The following is a 10,102-nucleotide window of genomic DNA, read 5'->3' on the forward strand; positions in this document are numbered from 1 at the left end:
AACTGTCACTGCGCCAAGCTGGATCTGTCGACACCTCCCCCTGCTGCGCCGCCACACCCATCTCAGCGCACCTCAGTCTGCCAAACTACCAAACTGAGCGCGCCTCGGGTTGCGCTGCTCGAAACTAGCTCTGCGCGGGGTTCGCCACCCTGTGCCACCCTGCGCTGCAGTGGGAAACTAGAGCCCTAAGTTTTGACTTGAAATGCCCGTTTCTGAGGGCACTAACCACACTAGAAAGGCAGTGATACCTCTGCAACTCACAACCGATGTGTCGCTACAAAACACCCAGGTTCAATGCCAAAAAATCCGCTGGAAACACGCCACTGACCTCCTAAAAACAACCTTTTTTTGTGCAACTATCCTGGCAGGAAAAACACTGATGAGTCGCTAGAAAACACCTACTGTTGGTTTGATGCCTAGAAATCTGCTGAAAACATGTCAATGACTTCCTAAAAAACAATCGTTTTTTTGTACAAATATCCCAGCTGGAAAAACAGTGATGAGTTGCTACAAAACCACCAGGTTTGATGCCATAAAATTCGGTGGAAACACAACAAAAATTCCCTAAAAACAACCATTATTTGTTCAACTACCCCAGCAGGAAACACAGCAATGAGTCGCTACAAAATACCCAAGTTCAATGCCTAGAAATCTGCTGGAAACACAGCAATGACTCCCTAAAAACAACTGTTTTTTTACAACTATCCTGGCTGGAAAAACGGTGACAAGACCCTACAAAACACCCAGGTTTGATACATAAAATTCAGTGGAAACACGGCAATAATTCCCTAAAAACAACCGTTGTTTGTCCAACTACCCCAGCAGGAAAAACAGCAATGAGTCGCTACAAAACACCCAGGTTTGATGCCTAAAAATCTGCTGGAAACACAGCAATGACTCCCTAAAAAACAACTGTTTTTTTACAACTATCCTGGCTGGAAAAACGGTGATAAATCGCCACAAAACACCCAGGTTTGATGCAAAATAATTTGCCATAAACACTGCAATGACTCCCTAAAAACAACCTTTTCTTGTGAAATTATCCTGGCAGGAAAAACAGTGATGAGTCTCTAGAAAACACCCAGATTTGATGCCGAAAAATCTGCTGGAAACACGGCAATGACTCCCTAAAAACAACTGTTTTTTTTTGCAACTATCCTGGCAGGAAAAACAGTCACAAGACCCTACAAAACACCCAGGTTTGATATATAAATTTCGGTGGAAACACGGCAACAATTCCCTAGAAACAACCTTTATTTGTTCAACTACCAAAGCAGGAAAAACAGCAAAGAGTCGCTACAAAACACCCAGGTTCGATACCTAAAAATCTGCAATGACTCCCTAAAAACAACTATCCTGGCAGAAAAAAAAAAAAAAAAAAAGGGATGAGTCGCCAGGTTTGATGCCAAAAAATCAGCCGGAAAAAACACAATGACTTCCTAAAAAAGGTTTTTTTTGTGCCACTATCCCAGCTGGAAAAACAGTGATGTGTTGCTACAAAACACCCAAGTTCAATGCCTAGAAATCTGCTGGAATCACTGCAATGACTCCCTTAGAACAACCCAAGCAGGAAAAACAGTGACCAGTCCCGACAAAACACCCAGGCTTGATGCCTTACAATCAGCTGGAAACACGGCAACAATTCCCTAAAAACAACAGTTTCTGTTGTTTGTTGGTCTCAAACTGTGGTCTGCAGTGATCTGTGCAGTATATGTAGCGTGTGTAGCAGGGTTTTGTTGTTTGGTTAAATGTTGTGTTTGAATTTATGTGTATATATGTAAAACAGTGTATGGTGTGGGACTAGACTTGGGGGTATCACGGTACTACAGTATACTACAGTGTTTAGAAATCCTGACGGTATGATTATCAGCACCGTCATAAATACAGTGCACAGCATGCACCACCAGACGTCAGCCTCCAGTCTGTACCAGAGGAACAGGCAGCTGAGCTGACAGACACCCGACTCTGAGTGGTGGGGATAACGTGACAGGACTGTCAACAGCCACAACAGCAGAGAGAGCAATTGATGGTGTTGCTTCTGATACCGGTGTTAAATTCTACTCTGCGACTCTAAGAAAAAAAGAAAAAAAAGCACAAAATGACAACAACATTAAAGAATGACCTTTTTTTCGTAAAGTACCCATTCAGGCACAGTTTAGGCACCAGCACCATGTATTGGGAACATACCAAACAATACTCAGTGTTAACTGTGAGCAACGGGATTTAAAGAAAAGAACAAATGGGACATCGGCTGGGCGCTCCTGTTAGTTTTAGTTTTGTTGTTTATAAAAAATGTAAAAAAAAAAAAAAAAAGAAAGAAAGAAATTAAATAATAAAACATATTGAAAAATTATTAGAGGAAAATATCTGCAAACATTTAACTTAAAAAAAAATGCATGACATTATTTTCTTACCTACATGTATTCATCCATTCATGATTTTTTTTTAAATTCATTATTATTATCATTTTAAATTATTTGATTCACAGGTTTAATTGTAAAAAGAAAAGAGTTAATTAGATTTTTTAATAATAATACACATATCATGTGAAAATTTATTGAGAAAAACATCTGCAGACTTTCAACTTTAAAAAAACATTTACTTTAAATTTTTCTGTTAATTACATATGTTCATTCATTTATGAATTTTTAATTTATTTATTCATTTTTATTTATCTTTTCTTATTATTACTTAAAATTAGTTGATTTACAGGTGTTAATTGTAAAAGAAAAAACAGAAAGAGTGAATTGGATATAAAAAATAAATAATACACATATCGAGTGAACATTTATTGAGAAAAACATTTGCAGATTTTTAACTTTAAGAAAATTACATTGAATGATTTTGTTACATATATTCATTCATTCATGTTTTTTTTATTTATTTATTCATTTTATCCATCTCTTATTATCATTATTATTTTAAATTAGTTGATTTACAGGTGTTAACTGTAAAAAAAAAAAAAAAAAAGACAAAGAGTGAATTGGATTTTTTTGAAATAATAATACACATATTAAGTGAAAATGTATTGAGAAAAACATTTGCAGACTTTTAACTTTTTTTAAAAAATACATGGAATCATTTTGTTACATATATTCATTAATTTATGAAGTTTTATTGATCGATTGAGTGTTATTTGTAAAAAAAAAAAAAAAAAAAAGAGTGGAATTGGATTTTTTCATTTCAAATGAATATCATATAGATATTAAACTTTAAAAGATTTACATTGAATTATTTTGTTACTTTAAATAAATTAAAATAATAATACACATATAGACATTTAACTTTTTTTTTAAACAATTACATAAAATTATTTACTGACTTACTTATTGACTTAAATATATTAATTCATTTATGAATTTTTATTTATCAATATTATTCTAAATTGGTTCATTTACAGGTATTAATTGTAAAAAAGAAATAAAGAAAAAAGAAAGAGTTGAATTTGATTTTTTTTTCAAATGAGTATCATATAGATATTAATTTTTTTTTTTTTTAAATACATTGAATTATTTTGTTACTTATATATATTCATTAATTTTATTTATTTACTATTTTTTAAATATTTTTTTATTTATTCATTAGCATTATTATTATTTTTAATAAGATGATTTACAGCCAGAAAAAGGGAGCTGAATATGGATATATTACACATAATTTATTTATTTATTTATTTATTATTTTGGCTTTTTGTATCGCTGAGCTGCACTCAACACAAAAGCATCTTATTTATTTCTTGATCTCATTTATTGTAACCTGATGTGAAGAGTGCATTTTACAGCAGAAACAACTTTAAATATGTGGACACTCAAACATTACCTTTACACTCGGTTAAATATCCGGCTCTGATTTGCTGTAAACAAAGATCTTTACAAACAGAGTTTAATTAAAGTAAATTAATTACATTTGTTAATGATTCAGAGATGATGTGCGCAGTGATTAATCATTAATAAATACATTATAGTGTCAGTCAATACGAGCTCATTGTAGAGTGCAATAATGATCATTTATTAAACCAGTTCTTTATCTGCGGAGTGAAACCATCACTTTCTGTCCTCACACCTTCGTTCCTGTACTCCTCTACCTCCCTGTCTCTCTGTAACGCTGCCTCCCCTCTTCCTCTCTGCTCCCCCGTTCCCTCTGTCATCCATCTTCATCTCCCTCCATTAGTTTGAATTAGCAACCGTCTCTCTCTATTATTGCCTACTGAACTCCCTGCGCTGTGTGTGTGTGTGTGTGTGTGTGTGTATGTGTGTGTGTGTGTGTGTGTGTGTGTATGTGTGTGTGTGTGTGTGTGTGGATGACAGCTGGGCCTCATCCCCTCTGCCATTTACACCAGGGAAGAAAAGAAGTATAAACAGATGGGCAGATGTTCTCCCTCTTTCTCTCCCCCTCACACACTCAGTTTTTCCTCGGCCTTGTCCTCCTCTCCTCCTCTGCCTCTCTTTTATTCTCTCTCTCCTCCGTTACTTTCTTTTCTCTCCTTCACTTGTTTTGGAATATTTTGCTTTTTTTTTATTTTCCATCTCTTCATCTTCTTCCTTCTCTCTCATTTGTGTTTCAGGAACTAAATTGAGAAAACTGGGACCAAATTTTGCAGAAAATTGCGTTTTGTTTTTCCACCATTACTTCAGTTGTTCTGTCGTTCCTGACACTGGGGATAGTACCTGCTAACTTACACTGATGCTCTCTGGTAACTGGGGAAAACAAAAGCACTGTCCTCTTCCTGTTTTGGTTGCACAATGGTTGACACACTTCCTTTGTGCCGTAAACCCTTTTAGTTTAAACAGACTGAGGTGGCCTTCCGCAACATGAGGGGCTGTTGATGACGCCGCACGTGCGACCCACTGGCGGTGGATAAACAGGAAACAGCTGATAGCAGGAATTAGCGAGCAGCTAGTAGCAAGAGGGAAACGCAACGATGAGATGTTGTGAAAGATGAGCAACTGGGGAGACAAGGAATTGCGCGCCCTCCTTGTCCTCGCAAACGAAGAGGCCATTAACCGTCAGATGACGGGGACGGTGAAGAACGGGCCAACTTACGAGAGAATCGCCGAAGGACTGACCAGCCACGGCTTCCCTCCCACGTCACTGTTTACGTCACACACTGAGCTACACGTTTTGTTACTTGCTCACGCCCCCATTGCCCCAAAAAAGGCGCATTCTGTATAAACAAAAGTAGGTAGGCAGCATTTTGCTGCACTCGGTTTTGTTTTTATACTGCCAATGCTGAAAGAAGACTGATTGGGCTTTCCTGCAAATTTGCACAACTCCTATCTAAAAAGGGCTACTGACAAGCATCACAAGTGTGAGTCAACGCAAACAAACAGAGTCATCAGTTATCATTTTTCCTTAACCAAGGAAGCCTTCTAAGGGATTCTGTGCAGCTGTGTAAGTCCCGCAGCTTAGGAGAAATTAAGCCTTAAGTGTCATACTTAAGGAGAAAACTTAAGGTGTTTTGTGCAACCGGCTCCTGGTACTCACAGTATCACTGACCAGTCAGTCAATTAGAGTCAGGTTTGCAGCGTCGCACTCTTTCAACTCTTTCAAGACTGCAGCTCCTGGAGAAACTCCGACAGGGAAATCCACAGTCATGATCAACCTCCTGACACCAGCTTCCTTTCCAGGCGTGGGTAAAACTAGCATGGTCTCCTTCACTGACCAACAGCAGTTTAGTTTATAATCGCTGCTGGTGCACATTACTTTTGACTTGTTAACTGAGCTGTCTGGGAGTGAAATAAGCCATCCATCTGAGATGAGATGTATCCGCAGTTTGGCGCAGTGTCTGCTGTGATGCTGGCACTGTTGTGGTGAAGACCTGAGCCAGAAGGCGAAGCTTTTGATTTACTGGTCCATCTATGTCCCAACCCTCACCTATGGTCATGAGCTCTGGGTAGTGACCGCTTGTGGTACAAGCGGCGTTTCTTCTGTGGGGTGTCTGGGCTCAGCCTTAGAGATAGGGTCAGGAGCTCGGACATCTGGAGGGAGCTCGGAGTAGAGCCGCTGCTCCTTCTCGTCGAAAGGGGTCGGTTGAGGTGGTTCGGCATCTGATCAGGATCCTCCTGGGTGCCTCGTGTTGGAGGTGTTTTGGACATGTCCCACTGGTAGGAGGCCCCGGGGCAGACCCAGAACACGCTGGAGGGATTACATATCTCATCTGGTCTGGGAACGCCTCAGGGTCCCCCAGGAGGAGCTGGAAAGCACTGGGGAAAGGGACGTCTGGAGTGCTTCCCTCAGTCTGCTGCCCCCGCATCCAGGCTCGCGATAAATGCGATTAAAAAAAAAAAACCATTATGATCAGACCTTTATCGAATCGCAATTAACGTGTTGCTATCACTGAAAAACTTTCTCAAATATAAACTTACAAACTTTAACTTCAGTAAAATTTTCAGTGCAGGACTTTTACTTGTACCAGAGTATCTTACGGTGTCTTTGTCTCTACCTGTTCTCTCTGCTTCTTCCTTTGTCCCTCTGTCGCTGACAAAAACAAAGATATGGTTTCCACTGACACATAAATCTGTCCCTCTCTTCCTCCATCTCTCCACTCATTCATCGCTCTGCGTTTTCATACTTCCATACAGAAACAAAACAGATATGACTGTCACTGCCAGCGATCGACTTTCACCCATCAAACACCAACACATCTTTTCTTTTCCCTCCTGCCCCAAATATCCCTTTCTCTCATCAGGAGTCTATTTTTCCCTCCTCTGTCCTCCCGCACTTTATTTCCTCCTTCATTCGTACACTCGCTCCTCTCCTCTATTGTCCGCCGGAGTTTCCCATGCCGGTGTGAGTGTCTCTTACAAAGGAAATAAGGTCGGACAATGAAAGGGAGGCTTTCCAACGCACTCGCACAACAAAACAAAAAAAAACACTCTGAATGAAATAAAAGAAGGAGGAGGAAGAGGAGCAGGAGGGAATAAATAAAAAACGACAGGGCGAAAGAGAATGAAAGGAGTAACTCTATCAGCCCATTTGCCAGGTCAGCTGAAGAAAAGGAAGAGATGGAAACAGAGGGAAGGATCGCTCTCTCTTTTCTTTTCTCTTTGCTTTTTGTTTTCTGTCTTTTTAATAATTCAGAGAAGCAAACACAGCAGAGATGGAGTGGGGGCCGGGAAGTGTGTGTGTGTGTGTGTATGTGTGTGTGTGTGTGTGTGTGTGTGTTAAGTCTTTGTTTTTATATATGTCACTGAGTACTTCAGCATGTCCTCCTGGCAGATACTTTAAGACAGCTGTTACCATCAGAGACAATCACTGTGAGAAGCCACACTTCAGTTCTCTGCACTCTTTACTAATTATTATTATCATAAAATATATAATTTAATAATTAAATAATATCATACACATGCATTATTTTGGGGGAGGGGGGATGGGCAGGGGTTGGGAGCACCACACATTAATACTGTGGTAAAATTCTAGGAACGTATGAGGGTATAGAAAATTACGTATCGTCCCAGCCTAGTCCCAATTTCACACCTGTAAAGTTTCCCGACTGCGTGTTGCTGTGTAAGTACAGATTTGAGATACGCGTACTTTGCTCCCGTCTTTTCTTTTCGAGGCACTTCATACCTCTCCTTCACTACATTACGGAGAGAAACACTCTAAGCTTTTGTTACTTTTCATACATTATTTTTCATAGAAATGTATGAAAAGTCGGCACATTTTCACTGCTAACTCGTCAACAGCTGTTTTTCTCACCCAGCATGAACCTGCTGCCACATACAGCCACAGAAATAGTTGTAGTTCTCACATTCACAGCATCAGTAGAACATTATTGCATGCATTCAACTCATAACTGCACGGTATATGAAATGCTGAATATTCTACGCTTTATTTAATGCGCCTATCAGTCTTTCTGACAAAAGATAAAGAGAAGGAACTTGACTTTACACGCTCTTATGTAGTATAAAGCAGTTTTAATTTCTCCTACAAATTCATATTTTACATCTCTACAACTGTGTTTCATTATATCGTTATTCTTTATCCATTTACATACCAGCCTCCACCAATCTACCGATCTAATAGTTTGTTGGGCACAGGGAAACAGAGATCTGTGTGGGTACATGAGACCCTAAAAAAGAGGGTTGGTCATGGGCAGTACCACCAGTTGGTCCAGGAGCTTCTCCTCCATTTTAGGATGACTCAGGAGCAGTTTGACAACCTGCTGTCTATCGTCGGGCGTATAGCTCTGGGTATCCAGCAACCGCTACCACCAGTTTCCAGTTTTGTTTACCAACTGTAAACTTGTTGTCGTGACCACCACAGAAGGCCCGCCTCTCAAATCATTCAATTGGACAATGGGACAAAAGAATACGAAAAAAGAGATGACATGAGTTGAAGTTTCATCAGCCTGAGGAGTTCAGAGCGCTCCGGCAAAAACGCCAGGCGCCTGGAGCGCAGAAACACGACGCGACAACACTGTAGAGCGATATCTAAAGCAAGAACTGAAGAGAGAAGCTAGTGACAGAGAAGAGGACACTGAATGATACTGAGACCCAACACACACACACTCTTATGAACTGGAGGTCGCTGTCACGTCTCCATATGTTTGCAGTCGTTGAATGTAAAATGTTGAAACTGATCCCAACCAGGAGACGATCTGTGACATGAGCTCGAGTTTCAATACTACATAATACTTTCTCTTCTGTCTTTGGTTTCCAGTCGTGACTCTGTCTTTCCTCCCAGTGGCCATACGTGTTTTTTTTCACAGTTTTATGATGTAAAGGTGACGCGAGGAAAGACGACAGAGAGTAGAAAAGATTTCAGATCCTAGATGAGTTTTATGAGAAAGAAAAAAGTGTGAAGTAGCATAAAATCAAAATACTCAAGTACCTCACAGCAGTACTTAATCGTCCGGTCAATCCGTGGTTTGACCCGGGGAAAAATGCAGTCGTAATCATTGAAGGTTTTGTGATCTCTTGGGACATCCAAATAACATAAGTATAAGTATGTGATTAAATACTTAATGGATCAAGGTAAATTCAAGGCTAAAAAATTAGGGCCATTACATCACAGCATCACACAAAGAAGTGCCTATATCGACTTCTAAATAGGGGTGGGCGATATATATCGTTAATGATAATATCGTCATTGTTGTTTTAACGATGTGCAAATTTACGTTATCGAGTATGCAAATGACTTCACAAAAACAGCACGTTGAAACCAGGTTGAAACCCCACACATTCACTGAACAAGGGTTACGTAACTTGCGTGCAGCAGCAGGCCGCAGTACGCCTAGGTGGTCACATGATCTCTCACTGGCACCTTCCCTGCAGGTTAGCCTGCTGCTAAACAAACATTAGCGAGACAACATGGCAACACCGCCCACGGATGGTCCAGCAGCTTCGGAAAACGTGGGTCAACTGTAGTGATAGGTCCCAGCCTGTCAGGTGGGAACTCATGCTGTATTGTGTTGCAGGGGAACAATTAACGGGTTGCTCAAGTACCTGAAGTCTGCGTGGTTCATGAGTGGTTTGCGGTTATACCAATAAATAACTGAACATGGTGTCAGAAGTAAAGTCAGACGCGAGCAACAGTACTAGTGACTTAGTCTGCATATAGCGACATGCAAGGTAGGTAACGTTAGCTTGCTATTTTAACCCTATGGGCCCGAACGACGCATAGTGCGTCCAAATTCACACCTGTTCTTCTCTATGGATTTTCTCCGCGACCGTTCGTCATAGCGAGAAGCCACACATATTACGTGAAACGGCAGAATTGTAGCTTTCCGACACGACCACTTGTAGGTAGTCCAATGTTTTCACAGCGAAAAAAAAAAAGATAAAGTTACACTAAAATTATGTATAACAGAGCTTTCATACAGCTTTGCACACACATTACTCTTGGACGGATTACTCGCGAACGCAGGCTCGCACAGAAATGCCACGCATATCACATGAAAGCACAGGAGCAGAGCTTTCCAATGATACCACACACATCATTGTGCTGTCATCCAATTACACTGTGAATACAGATCAATTGTCTACAAAATAGAAACCTGACGAATTTCTTTACAATCCATTATAGAGATCTTGTTATCAGTCACTTCATATAGTGAGGAATATCGTATCTTACCACGTCTTAGGCTTGCGTGTGTTTCTCC

The 10,102-nt window shown here is 40.1% G+C and overlaps 1 protein-coding gene across 1 annotated transcript in view; it reads right to left on the bottom strand.

The window, feature by feature from the left end:
- dachb (dachshund b) overlaps window positions 1-10,102 on the bottom strand; it is a 122,692-nt gene that overhangs the window by 15,124 nt on the left and 97,466 nt on the right. The window lies entirely within an intron of this gene.

This window comes from Epinephelus moara, chromosome 17 (assembly GCF_006386435.1).
Source record: "Epinephelus moara isolate mb chromosome 17, YSFRI_EMoa_1.0, whole genome shotgun sequence".
NCBI classification, from domain to species: Eukaryota; Metazoa; Chordata; class Actinopteri; order Perciformes; family Serranidae; genus Epinephelus; species Epinephelus moara.